The following is a 14943-nucleotide window of genomic DNA, read 5'->3' as shown; positions in this document are numbered from 1 at the left end:
GTCTGCTTGCTTCCTTCTTCTTCTTCTTCTTTGCGTTCGACAGCTACGCAGTCCGAGGGATGTCACAAACTCGGACGTCCGGTGAAGATCGGCTGCCGTCCCCCAGAGCTTGGTGTTGAGGTCAGCACCCCCAGGCCAGGACTGCTGCCGCATCTTCTCATACAGGGGGCAGTCTTGGAGATTTTTGGATGGGGTCTGGTCAGCCTGGCCGCAATCACATAGGGATGTGGCTGCCACTCCAATCCTCTTCAGGTGTGCTCGGAGGCCGCAGTGCCCTCTGCGAAGGCGGTAGATGGTAGTCTGGTGTCTTCTCTCCAGTGTCCTGATGGGATCTTGGTGAGCCTGGTAGCCTCCGTTCAGGGTGACCCAGCCTCTTTGGAATCTGCTGCGGAGGAGAGTTTTTGCAGCAGATTCCGAACTGAACATGTGTGGTTCGATCCCACTCGCATACCTTTTTTGAATTTTTTTTTCCTCCCAAGCTTATTTTATGTATCATATTTAATACAGAGCACTTTTCAACGATTTTTTAATTCTCTCTCTCTCTCTCTCTCTCTCTCCTCAAGATTTCTTTACTGGATAAAGCATGTAGCACAAGAGAGTCTTGAAGGCTTTGCCTCTTGTTATATCTATTGCTGGCATTTTTTTTTTTTTTTTTTTTTTACAATTTACAGGCGCCCACATTTGTCTCTGATGGGTACACAAATGATATGTAATATGCATGGGCTTGCATTTTTTGCAGAAGGGCAACGATATGTTCAGTGAGAGTCTGCACATACTGTCACCGGCGACAATATGTCCTAGGGAGGGGTGGGTGTGGCGTTTTGGGACGGTTGCTTTTGAAATTCGTTTTGTTGTTTTGTTAGTTGTATTGAGTTATGGATGGCCTACATTGGGTTCAGGGGTAAGAGAAGTGGGTAGACAGAGGTAGGTGGGTGTGAAAGGGAATTAGAAAATAGGTGGAACCATAAACATTTTGTTTGTTTCGTTTTTTTGACTCACTTGTGTAAACAAAGTGAGTCTATGTTTAACCGAGTGTTCGGTTGTCTGTGTGTGTATGTGTGTGTGTGTGTGTGTGTGTGTGTGTGTGTGTGGTAAACTTAAACGTTGCCATTTTCTCTGGAAATACTTTGTCTGCCAATACCAAATTTGGCTTAAAAATAGTAAGAAAAAAAAATCTTCAGTCATACCAATAATAGGTTGTAAGTTTTCCGAATTTAGCCGTATTTCCGAAGCATTAACAGTTTATTTCGCTGATGTATGTTCTGCATTCCGAAAACCGCTGTTACCCCTTTGCAGCTTCCCGATCGTCTGGTGAGAATACGCCATGACCTCGTTTTTCTTGTTTGCAATTAAAAGCAAAGAAATACATATTCTGGACCGAACACATATAGTGACACTAACTACATCATTGACGTGTTTACTATGTTTACTACATATGAATATTCTAAAGTGGACACTGAATTAACTAGAACGAACAGAAAAATAAATTGAATGGAAGGTGTTGTTTCTCAGTGAATTGAAAGACAAAGCTTGTAGATCACGGATCTCTGCAGATCTACAAAAACAGGCATGTATTGCCCACCACCTCTGGAACACTCCTATACCTCCTGTCCTAGCCATGCCCTTTAGCTCACAGACACAGAGCCTGTTCCTGTTCATGCACACAGAGTGAGCAGGTCACTGAAGCAAAACATCTCAGTGTTGGTCTTTGCTTCTTTACATGCTCTCGCCGTATGGTACACTCTTCCCGGATAACGAATTGAAAATCTGACACCTGGTAATATATATATTATAGAAGAAAAACTACCTTGTACCTCTTCTTTCATTCCATCGTTACTTTTCACTCACTTTAAGAAGCGTCAGTGCCAAGTATGTCTTTAGACTGTTAACTGTATAAATTATTAAATTTTAGCAGGAATGTTTCCTTCCTTCCTCAACAATGCAAGCCGTGCTTTTAACATTTCTAGTGTCTTCACTTCCTGTGCTTTCTGCCGTTGCTCCGTTGCAATGGACCACATGTAGATAAGTGGACTGAGGGAAGAGTTCAGCGGCAACATGAAAACAACCAATGCATCATAGACCTTGTCCAATACCACAACACCACATGCAGCAATCATCATCACCAGACCCAATGAAAGCCAAAATACGGTATTTGTGGTGACTATCTTCCCCATCAAGCGTACTGAAGAGTACAGCCATCTTTTAGCGGGTTCAAGTGCAAACCTGAATTTTGGTGTATGTTTGCAAATGTTTCTATGAGCAGCGACGATCGTCATGTACAGTAAACAGTTAATTACCCCAATAACAGAGAACCATCTGATTCCAGAAGTTGTGTCATAGTGATCAAATAAAGCCAGACGACACAGACCTGACTGGCCATGGAGACCCAAATGTGAGAGTCCGGGCAGGAGAGGTACTGATGACAGTGTCATTCCAATTACCCAGGTTACAGTGCATGCTATAGGTGTTGAAAGTTCATTGAAAGGTGTTATATATCTAGGACAGCACAGGATAATGTAGTGGTCCAACATGATTAGCCACACAGTCAACACGGAAACCTCACTGGACAGAAGGGAAAGAAAACCACTCAGTTTGCAAGTAACGCTGCTGGTCCATGTTTTTTCTACGTGGATGTATTGCTCACGGAATATTTCGTCTGCAAGCACAACAGTACTGACATGACTTCCCATACAGATGTTAGCAGCGTGCAAACTGACAGTGAGCATTAAGAAATAACCTTTGAAAGGGGTTTGGACAGCATAAAAAGCTGCAAGAGAAGCTAAATTACCTAAAGTGCCAGATACACAAAGAAACCAAAAGAAAACCCTCTGCAATCCAGCTGGTATCAGGTTTTGACACGATGGAAAAACTGTGTCAGGTACAAAACATTTAATTTTATCCCAGTGACTTGGAAGTAAATTTTCACAACAAAATCTGTAATCAGATGAATAGATCTTTCCCAAATGACTACAGCCTTGCAACAAATCCATAGGGAATTTATCAACCGGATTTCCTCTCATGTCTAATTCTGTCAGCAGTGGCATATTCTTAAAACCCGTGGAACTGATGGTTTCAATGCCGGAAAAAAATAGCGTCACGTATTTTATACTTGGGAAATATACAGATATTTCATATTTAAGTATGTTAAAGCTCGTGTTTGATAGATCTATTCCTTTCAGTGAATAATGAACATACTTCGAAACTTCATGTGTCATGTGACTGAGAGGATTATTCTTCAGTTGCAGATATCGTAAGTTTGGTAAGTCAAGGAAAACAGTCATATCAAGACTTTTCAATTCATTGTTGGCAAGGTCAAGGGATAGCAAGTTAGAAAAGTTGGTGCTTAAAATTCGCACAAGGGAACAGGAGGACAAATTCAGATGAATAAGATAAGCATTTTGTCTGAAGTCAGCCAGTGTCATTCCCGAGCCTGTTGCATCAACGTACCGAAGGTGAGGGAAGAGACCTGCAGGAAAATAACCACTGCATACAAAGGAGTGACCTTGACACAAACAGTCACCAGGACACGTCATGTCGCACATCAGTTCATCATCTCTCTGTGGGCACTGACTCCAGCCATCACACAGATGGTTCTCATGCACACATATTTTGGAAGCTACACATTGATAAAAACCAGGACAGGTCGTTTTCTCACAGTCCTGTTCATCTTCTCCATGAACGCAGTCAGAAAATCCATTACATCGTGTGTAGACAGGGAGACAGTACAGCCACTCAGTCTTACAACTGTAGTGAGTGTCAGAACAGTACTCGCCAATGTCCATAATCTGCTGAGTAAAGTAACCAGTCCCATCCAGACTGATGTGAAATCGTTGTGGTCCATTTGCGTTTCTGACCTGATTGAGGTAATGACTGTTGTCGGGACAGTCGATCTCATCAGAATCATCCAGGCAATCTGAATATTCATTACAACGCTGGCTGTTCAGTATACATTGTCTGTTTGAGCACCTGAATTCAATACAGGAAGGATGCTCACAAAATGATTCGTCGCTATTATCACTGCAGTCCTTTATGAAATTACACAGCAGAGTATAGTGCACTGTTATGATATCATGCTCGCATTGAAAAATAGTGTTCAGGTGTGTATTCCATATAGGTTGTTCATGCATATCATTCACGTGGTGAATGTCGCGACATGACAAAAATGTGTGTGTCGCATAACCATTAGGACACTGTGATATCATTTGCTGTGTGTTATTAACAGCTGTCTGATTTGAATGTGAATGTGCCAGGACAATCTGTGGATGAAACTGGCCAACAGAACGTATTCTTGTTTCACACAGTGCCACTTCACCTATATTCTCAACGTCTGCAATCTGCCATCCTTTTTTAAATTCCATCTGACAAAGACCACGAGACTTGGCGATCCTTGAAGGGCGATATGATGTTTCAGTTTCAAAATGATCCATATTGTAAACCAATGTGTTGTCAGCCCATTTACGAAACTTACTGTACACAAAAGGCAGGTGCGTCCAGCCTGACAAGTGACCAACAAATGTCCAAAACCAACTATAATGTTTCAGAATATGTAAAATTTCTTCTTGTTCCTTTCGTGATTTTATCGAAGCTAATCTTCCATCCATTTTTTTACATGCAGTAACCGCCAGGTTGATGTGTAAATGCGAGGATAATATGGTCAGATTGTAACACTTAGTTTGTGAAGCCACCAAACCTTTGCAGTCTGGACTACTGAAAGGGCAAGATCCTGTTTCATCTCGCCCGTCTTCACACTCTGGCTTCAGGTTGCAGTGTAGAAGAGGTTGGAATTTGGAGTAGTGACTTACAGAACAATTGAATGCACCACTGACTAGCTGTTGCGGTTGATCCGTCACATGCAGGAAAGAAAACATTATCTTGTAATGAACTAGTCTGTAGGAGTAATGAAACCGCATTTGAAGATATGAGGTGAGAAAGGCATGAGCTGGTGTTGAACGTTCAATGCACACGTGAACAACGCTTTGCTGAGTTGTGTTTGGTTTTCTGTAAATCACCTCCATATTATTATGCTCAGTGCACAGTTCTGGTTCGACAGATTGTTGAACATTCAGCATGATCACACTTCTGTTACCAGTCTCCAGTATTTTATTCAAATATAGACTGTATCTTGTAGTGAAATATGGTATTATTATATGTGCAGAATATTCAGATACGTTCTTTGAGACAAAATTGTGGGACGAAATTTTCTCCAAATCAATCATAAGTTGAGGATTGTTGTTGTTTATCATTAACATCTTATTAAGACTAGATTCAAAAATCATTTCTTCAGGAGTATGGTAATTACATTTTAGATAATAAAATCTGTATTCGGTTATTTCTGTTTTCCAGTAACTTTGATCACACCAGTAAGAGAGACGACGGATATGAGCACGGATGAACATCCCCTGTGGAGCTGTCACATGCATTTTACAGAAAGTTGTAGAGTCTGTACACACACCGTACACTGCCCCCTGATGTGTGGTGAACTCTGGCAAGTCAGTCTCACAGTCTGACGCATTGAACTGTAGAATAGTGCTGTCTGTCTTGTTTGTCATAGTGATATATTCCACCCCTGGACAAAGGTTAGTGACGTCTGATGGGGCAGGAATGATGTTGGCGTTGTGTGGCGTTCCCTGGTGTTTAATGACGTCAGCATGGACATGACGACGGTAACTCAGCAGACCACAAGCCAGCAGGAACAACGTCATGTGACGAAACATAGCACGTGCAACGGTGGTTTTATCTGGCATTGGTCTGAACATTTGGAGTGCTCTTTGTTCTTGTAATGACTCTGTTGCAGACAGTGCTGTGTGTTGTTTCCTCACCTGATCTCAACAAATATTTTAATGGATGTCCAACTTCATCAGAGCAATACAGCAAATTGAATGTTTGGGAGCGCGTGCATTTCTTTTCTTATGGTCATTACGATTGTTATCAATTACACCAACAATAAAACATCCATCACTACGTCACTTTTATGCATGAAAATCAAAAGAGAATTACAATCTAATTACAAATACAAGTGTTCGTTCTTAAGTTTAGCGTCTTTTCACTTTCAGTGATATTAGACGACCCCCCAAAAATATAAGGGGGCTGGGGGGTGGGGGCTTTGGGGGCCGCGGGAGGGGGGGAGGGAGGTATGTGTGTGTGTGTGTGGGAGGGGGGGGGTGCAGAGGAGAGGAGAGGGAAGAGGAAAACAGAAAAGGTAGAAAACTATTAAAAAAAATGCATAAGTAACATGCAATTACATTTAACAGCAACAATTCAATAATGATAATAACAATCAGAAACCATTAACACAATTCTGAAGTATATTAAATGAATGTAGAAATAGGGCTATGAACTAATGCCTGTGAAAGTTCGACCACGAGAACCTCGTCAGAAATAACTTTCCAAAAATCATTAGCAGAATAGTTATTCTCTTTGAAATACTTGGGCAAGAAGGTACGTAACTGCTGACAGCGAAACAATGATGCAAGCTGAACTGCTTACCACAGATGCATGTAACATTTTTTACTATACTTTGTCTTCAGCACATCAAGTTTTATACGGAAGAAAGTAGAGGTTATTAATCTTGTAGAGCAAGCTGATGGAATTGGTATCTTTTCTTTAATAATATTCTCGGGGAATAATGTCCCTTTATGTTTTAAAAACTTTTTTCCTTCCATCGGTTATGAAATCGACCCCATGCTGATTTTTCTAAGAAAGTGTATGCCTCTTTTACGGAAAGACGGACATGTATTTTTGTCGATTTTTCTCAATCTTGTGCTCCTCTTTCAGCTGCTTTATCAGCAGCTTCATTGCCATGAATCCCACATGAGAAGGCACCCAACATAAACTGACCTCAGTCCCTTTAATCCTTAAACAATGTACCAAATGATTTGCCTCAATAACTAAGTCAGGTCTTGTTTCAAGGCTAAATAATTCTAGAGCATAAAGTACTTGTGATAGAATAAGCTTGGTGAGGGGCCTATAATTTATATTTAGGATATATTTAAAGAATTAGCACATCCTATACTCACAGCGCCAAGTTGTAACAAAGTACACTTGGTGGTAAAGGGCTGTGGTTTAGGGATGGATTGAATTTGGATAAAAGTAATGAAACCTTAAAGAGAATAATTGGATCTATTCTGTGAAGGATCTTAATCCTGTCGGCGACGCCACTTTTATAGCCGTGTACCGAGTGGTTATTCAAGGGTACGGCACAAAAGACTTAACTAAATATGATGATTTACTGTACTAAAGGATAGACAAAAATTCCCGCGCACAGGCCAGGAACATATAGAGGCCAGTCACAAATTGGTTTTTCTATTACTCTATTTACAATAGTTATGAGAACATAAAAAGAGAAAACTAAGAAGAGAATATAAGAGAACATAAAAAGAGAAGATGTAAGAAGACTAAGAAGAGAAGACATAAAAGAGAAGACCTAAGAAGAGAAGATAAAAGAGAAGACAACTAGAAGAGAAGACAGTGCAGCGATACGTAGCGAGGTGTCAGCCGATGTGAGAACACACACGACACACACTCACACTGCCCGCGACGCAGCAAGAGAGAGAGAAAAAGAGCAGCTCTGGTCAGATGACTGACCAGGTATGAAATGACCGCCACATGTCCCACCAGCGACAGTCCCAGTGAATCTGCTGACGCATCTGTATGTATGTATGCATGCATGTCTCTCTTTCTCTATGTATATGCGTATATGTATGTATATATATAATTATATACACATGGACTCTTGATACTAAAACCCACGGTTAAAATCTGGACACCACATCCTAACCTGTTGGGCTCATTGAATAATGCAGTGCTACTATAGACTGAATAATACACCGAGTCCAGCTGTCTTCGTTTTCCATTTGAAGGACGCATTAATAAAGTCTTTGTAAATCTTTGAACCTTTAAAACTTGTATAGCATTTGGGGTGGCGTGGTAGTTTTAAAAAGCTACCATTTATTTTCACGCTGGTCCTATTGTACCACCAAAAGGAAAGTTGGTTTGCACAGGATACTTTGGTCTCGACTCCTCTGAGAAGGCAGACTGAGTGAGACTCCTCTGGAGCTGAGACCACCATATGTCCCTCCAACGACAGTCCCAGTGAATCTGTAGACACCGAAGTCCTTGACACGAACTCTACACAGGCATGTGATTGAAGGGGAAATCAAATTTGCGTCAACCATGGGAAAAGTACATGAGTAAGGATGAGAATGATAACGATGCTGCTATGGATCTCCATTTAGGTCTGGAATTATGACAGAAAAGCTTCAATATCAAACAAACAACTCACACTAGGGCAACAATAAACCCAGACAGATGTATTCACTTGTCATTCATGTTTAGAATGCATACATCAGAACACTAGAACATTAAAAAAAAAACCTGGCAAATGTACACAGACATCGAATATTCTTAAAATGCATGCCTCAAGACGCAATGGGGTAATTGCTGCGCCAGACGATAGGGGAAAGAATGAAAGTGATTAGTTAAGCTGTGTGGGCGAAAGTGGTGCATGAAAGGTAAATATGAGTTTGTGAAAGAAGAAAAAGAAAGATGTGGGGAAAAGAGAGGCCCCCACAAAAAAAGAAAAGAAAAGAAAAAAAGTGGGGAAAAAGAGGATGTTGGAGGCCCCACTAAAAAAAAATAAAACAAAAACAAAATTAAAGGTCTGGAATTATGTGACAAGGCCGTACTCGTCGCTTCTGTTTATAACATATTCCAGGTACAACCAGACCTGGCAGATGCAGACACTTGCAGTACTGGTCACGAAATTTGAGCAACTCTCTCTCCCGAAAGACGTATCCGTAAAGTGTATGGTACTCGAACGTGTGGTCCCAGTCTTCGGATTTGAGCAAAAGCCAGAATCAGCTTTCTGTAAGTGCCCCGCGGCCATAGACCGGAAATCCATTTACCTCTAATGAGTTCCAACCTGCGCTTTCTCAGTCGTTACACCGGGACGTTAACCATGTACCACCTGTGTGTGTGTGTGTGTGTGTGTGTGTGTGTGTGTGTGTGTGTGTGTGTGTGTGTGTGTGTGTGTGTGTGTGTGCTTATTGTTGACTTCATCAAGTTTTTGCGTCTTATAAATATCATCATTAGTAGTATTAGTAGTTCCTTTTTTATGTATTTATCTATTAATTATTTATTTATTGACTTAATTCTTTTTTTATCTTATTTTATTTTATCTTATTATATATATATATATATATATATATATATATATATGTGTGTGTGTGTGTGTGTGTGTGTGTGTGTGTGTGTGTGTGTGTGTGTGTGTGTGTTTTCTCAAGGCCTGACTAAGCGCGTTGGGTTACGCTGCTGGTCAGGCATCTGCTTGGCAGATGTGGTGTAGCGTATATGGATTTATCCGAACGCAGTGACGCCTCCTTGAGCTACTGAGACTGAAACTGATTAATAGTATCGTCGTTACCAAGACAGCAGACTGACTACCGTTGCACAGACACGTCAGCAGTCAGGGCAGCTGACGGCAGCAGCGAAGTTGGCTCTTCTGCCGTTTCTGGCCTGACGTTTCTGGTTGATATGCGTCAGGCATCACTCTTGAAAAGGCCAGGTAGGCCTACACCGCTGTGTCGCCATCCTGTGGGAGTTTTGGGGTCTGCAGCAAGTGTTTACTTGCTTGTTTGTGTATTTGGTTGGTTGGTTCGTTTTGTTTGTTTTTTCCCGTCCAACAATGGAGGAAGCGCCGTGCCGTTGTACAGTCGGTTAGACGCTGGGCTTCTGATCCGCTGTTCACCGGTGACCAAGGTTCGAGGCCCTGTTTTGACATAGGTTGTCTCCGTCTCTCGTTTGTCACACTCCACCCAGGTGTGAACAGGTACGTGACTTCGACTGGGGAAGGTTAAAACGGTGGAAGGTGAGGATTAGGCCCAGCTTCCCTGTGCCGAGCAAAATGGATATGGATTCACTCCACCACTGGGAATATTACAGTCACAAGGGTTAATTTCGCTTGTGTCTACACATGCACACACGCTGTGCATAACGTGTGTAAGCGCGAGCATTCGCATACCGACACATGCTCATGCATACATATGTGCATGCATATGCACCGGTTGTACAGGTGAAAGTACATACCTATTAACTTAACAAGCGCGTGTATACACAAGCACTTTGCATGCGTCACTTGCATGAGTGTCAGTACCTACAATCAACACACACGCCGATGCAGCTTGCAACTTGCGTAATGGTCTGAGTACACACTCATTAAGACACGTGTATGTTTACACGCATGCATACATGCACTTGCATGGGCCTGCAATCTGAGGAAGTGTATTCTCGGCAATGGATATTGTCTGTGGTCGCGAAACACATATGGAGACATATGGTCGCGAAATACAGATGAAGCAGATGAAGACATTGATATCATGTGGGTGTTTTTTCCCTACAGCAGAGAGAAAAAAGAAAGTGTGGTGCTATGACTGCAAGGTAAGGACCGATGGCAGCGTTTGCAGCATATTTATTTCACAGATGCAACACGATATTCGCAAGGGACAGCCCTTTTGTTGCCGTGGGTTCTTTTACGTGCGCTACGTGCATGCTGCACACGGGACCTCGGTTTTAAATGACCAGCGTCCAGACCACCACTCAAGATCTAGTGGAAGTGGAGAAAGTACTGGCGACCGTGGGATGCGAACCAGTGAGCTCAGATTCTACGGTAATTATACATATCAATATGCCGTACAGACCTTTCCCATTCTTGGGGGAAAATATCTGTCAGGCGAGAGAGAAAGAGAGAGACAGAGACAGGGAAAACGATAGTAAACGATAGTAAATTCAGCAAGGCCATGATTCCTTTTGTATGCGTGATTATTACTTTTTTTTTCTTCTCGGGGATACATGAAGCATGTATTGTCCCTACATGCAAACCTAAATGAATAATACTTTAATCATATAACGTTCCTGCATGGCTACATAAATCAGTCATAAAACTGCATCCTATATTGACTTGTAAATGTAAGTGGTAAGATTCGAAGTGATGCTTTCATCTGTTGAAGACAGAAGTAACTCTAACCGAAAATTGACCGGTCTTTTATAAAAACTGAACGGATTAATTATATGTTCGTCTCTAACATAGGACAACATGATATAAGTGGATTTCATCTCGTTTTGCAGATCTACATAAGGGGCATACCATATCATTTACAGCACAGGTTTTGCATCCTTTACTGTACACAGTATTATTGGATACATCGAAACGAAACTTTGTGAAGGAACATCTTATGGAACGGTTCGTATTCGTTTCTAACTATGGTTCTAGTAGATGAAATCGTTTTCAACAATTCGAACGAAGAACATATGTTCGTTTCTAACTATGGTTCTAGTAGATGAAATCGTTTTCAACAATTCGAACAAAGATCATCTGTTTGTTTCTAACTATGGTTCTAATAGATGAAATAGTTTTCAACAATTCGAACAAAGAAAATCTGTCTCTGTTTTTGACATTTTAGTTCCACTCCTGCCATCTTCAATCAGTTTCACGATCTTTAAAAAGAGTCAGAAAACTACGAACACATCCGACACCATGGTAAAGCCAAACAAATGTAAAACCAGAACTGCAGGCACTCTAGAAAGTTGGTTACACATGTTACTTTACCTCAAATATCAATTTATAACACTTCGGCAGACAGTCTACCTTGATTCAGTTGAATGAGAGAGAGAGAGAGAGAGAGAGAGAGAGAGAGAGAGAGAGAGAGAGAGAGTTCGCATTTGTCATTTACTTTTCATACACATTGAAACTGACACTTGATGTGACACTGACAGATAAATCAAGTCATAAATAACGGTAGCTTTTAAATCAGTTATGCACAAGTATCTGTTATGATGTATGTGGTCGGGGAAATCTCTCAGCCCGACATAAATAACGGACATGACGTATCTTTGAGTGTCTTCGTGTTTCCGCAAGCACATTTGTCCTGTAACGCCTTTTTTTAATACTCGCAGAGGTTTTAATGATCAATAGCTCTTTCTTCTGTGTGTCTTTCTCTCTCACCGTTTGTGTCTTTATAGCCTGTTTATGGCCTGTTTTATTGCGTGTGTGTATGTATATATATGTGTGTGTGTATGGGCGCGCATGTGCCTGTGTGTGCGTGCATGTGTGTGTGTGTGTGCGTATGCGTATGCGTGTGCGTATACGTGTGTGTGTGTGTGTGTGCGTGCATGTGTGTGTGTGTGTGTGCGTGTGCGTATGCGTGTGAGCCGGTATACGAGTGTGTGTGTGTGTGTCTGTGTGTGTGTGTGTGTGTGTGCCCCAACAAAACATATAATGCCACATTTACTGCATTTGGACTGTGTGCTGGCTTTCGTGGTCAGGTGATTTCTTTCCAGTGCTTGGGTTTATAGTTTGTGTGTTGACCTCTTTCAAACCTTTGTTGTTTATTTCGGTGTGTGCTTTGGTCACCCAGTGGATGGCTTTCAAAAATTACATGTCCAAGATATTATTGTGGTGATCTGTTCATTTACTACTTTTCGATCGGTTAGTTGTAGATGCATTTGATTACCTTTTCGCGGAACTGTTTTGGGTACCTTGAGTATATTTTCTAAAGTTTGTTTGCTTTAAACCAGATGTAATGTTTTCAAGTCTGAAAAGAGACAGGCAGAGACACAGAGAGAGAGAGAGAGAGAGAGAGAGAGAGAGAGAGAGAGAGAGAGAGAGAGAGAGAGAGAGAGAGAAGAAGTGTTGGAAGGGACAGGGGGTAGGGGTATGAATTTCTATGCTATGAGTATATCATTGTGTGACTGATAAATCAAATAACCATATATATATATATATATGCACATGCATACATACACAGAAATACCAACCCACAAGCAAACACACCACAGGAATACTAAAATGGAAGGGGGACACAAGGGGAGTGCAGAGGGTGGGAGGAGACAAAGAACTATGCTTCGTCGCATCAAAGGTCATTTTAAACAGGTGGGTTTTCAGTTTTCTTGTGAAACAGGACAGAGTTGGTGAGTGCCAGAGATCCAGAGGAAGAGAAATCGAAACAGAAGGTGCTTGATGCTGAAAAGCCCTTAGACCAAATGTCTTTGAAGATGAAATGAAATGAAATGAAATTATGGTGCTTAGAGCCTCGCCGACCACTAAGGCCATCTCAAGGCTATCGCCGCGTTTATAACTACTACAAGGGTAAAAAGAAACCCAAACAATTAAAACGAGTCACCAATTCAAACTTTCCACTCAAAGTTTTTAAAAAAAACTTCCATAGTTTAAAACCTTCAAATCTGGTTAAAAATGTTCACTTCTTTTAAGAAGTCCACCAGCGCCCACGGAGGGACATCACGAAACAAGGTCTTCAAAGAAACCGCCGTGTAATGTCTGTGTCTAACGTCATGCAGATCCCAACAGTCAAGGAGCACGTGTTTCACGGTGGGAGGCTCATCACAGGGAATACATCGAGGGGCCTCTTCCATTGGAACAGAGAGAACGGGATGGAGTGTAAATATGAAGGACAGAAGATAAGTAAGATGGGAGGGAACCTTCGAAATGCCGAAAAGCCAATATGCCAATCTTGTACTATATTCTGTACTGGATGGGCAACCACTGACGTTGACACAAGAGAGGGTCAACATCATCTCTTTTTTGTTTCTTTTCCTTCTTTTTTTTTATAACTTTTTAGAACGACTTTTGCAGCATAGTTCAAGATCATCTGAAGGTGTGATATCAGATCAGAAGGCAAACCAGCGAGTAGTGAATTACAGTAGTCAATGCGACTAAGAATCTAGGAACAGACAAGCTGAGAGGTTGGCTTCAACGGTCAGATATGGTCGAATGGTACGGATTTTTCTCATTTGGAAGTTTGCAGTTTTGCATAAATTACCGACATGGTCATGCAGGAAGGCTTACCCCAGTGCCCCCCCCCCCCCACCCCCCACCCCCCCAGCATTATGCAGATGCCTGACCAGCAGCATAACCCAACGCGCTTAGTCGGGCCTTGAGGAAAAATAACATAAACAAATAATTGGAGACATTATTAAATTAATTAAATAAGTAGTTAAACAAATACATGAATAAAACCCAATAGTCCAACAACTAACAGTAGCAGAAGTAGTGATGGACTATAGACTTGAAATATCTGTTCATGTTGCCAACTTTTCTGCGATAGGCCAGGTGCTGCATGGACAAGACAACTTGAGGAACTTGTGAGGACGTTCTTCGCACTACAGGGACTGATGCCAGCAAGGTGGTGGCTGTGTCGGAACCTGATGGTGGACCTTCTCTTGGCGTGTTTTTTGTTCCTAAAGGAAGGAGTTAAGGGTCTTGACCAGGGTCCATATAATCACTGAGAGATCTTTCTGCATAAAGGCAGACTGTCTGTGCTGGTGGTGAGCAAGACATGAACGAAGCAGAACTGGCTCGGTGCAGGTTCGGGATAGGGGATGTCAGAAACTGAACGTCAAGAATGACCCCGTCCCTCCCACATGGACGCCCTGAAAGGTCCATGCTGGTGTCCGCTCTTGATCTGGTCAGTGGACACTGCCAAGTGAAAGTGGGTTCAAAAGATTCGTGAAAGATGTATACGATACTGAAAACGGTTAATGGACAAAGAGCTTTGATTTGTGTGAGCTGATTTATGTGCTTTTGTTGATTTGCAGTTCTTGTCTGTGTTTGGGAGCTAGTATTTCTTTATTATTAGAAGTTTGGGGACCTAACTTTATTTGCACGGGGTGGTGGGATGCACATGTATAGAAGCTGCAATTATTATGTGGGGGTGTTATTTCCCTTCAGCTATTTGTTAGTAGTTCTTATGCTCTTTCTTATATTTTGATATGTGATTTATGTGGATATGTCTGAGTGTGTGATCTTATTCTAATCCATCTAATTTATACATAGTTCAAGCCTGAATCTTCTCTTTTCGGTGACATATGTGACCACCTTTTTCTGAGTATAACTTTCTCATAGTCAGGCTCTTTGAGAGCGTGGTGAGAGAA

The sequence above is a fragment of the Babylonia areolata genome, chromosome 29 (genome assembly GCF_041734735.1).
Source record: "Babylonia areolata isolate BAREFJ2019XMU chromosome 29, ASM4173473v1, whole genome shotgun sequence".
Lineage (NCBI taxonomy): Eukaryota > Metazoa > Mollusca > Gastropoda > Neogastropoda > Buccinidae > Babylonia > Babylonia areolata.
The sequence above is the reverse complement of the archived record's forward strand: the minus strand, read 5'-3'. Positions refer to the sequence as shown.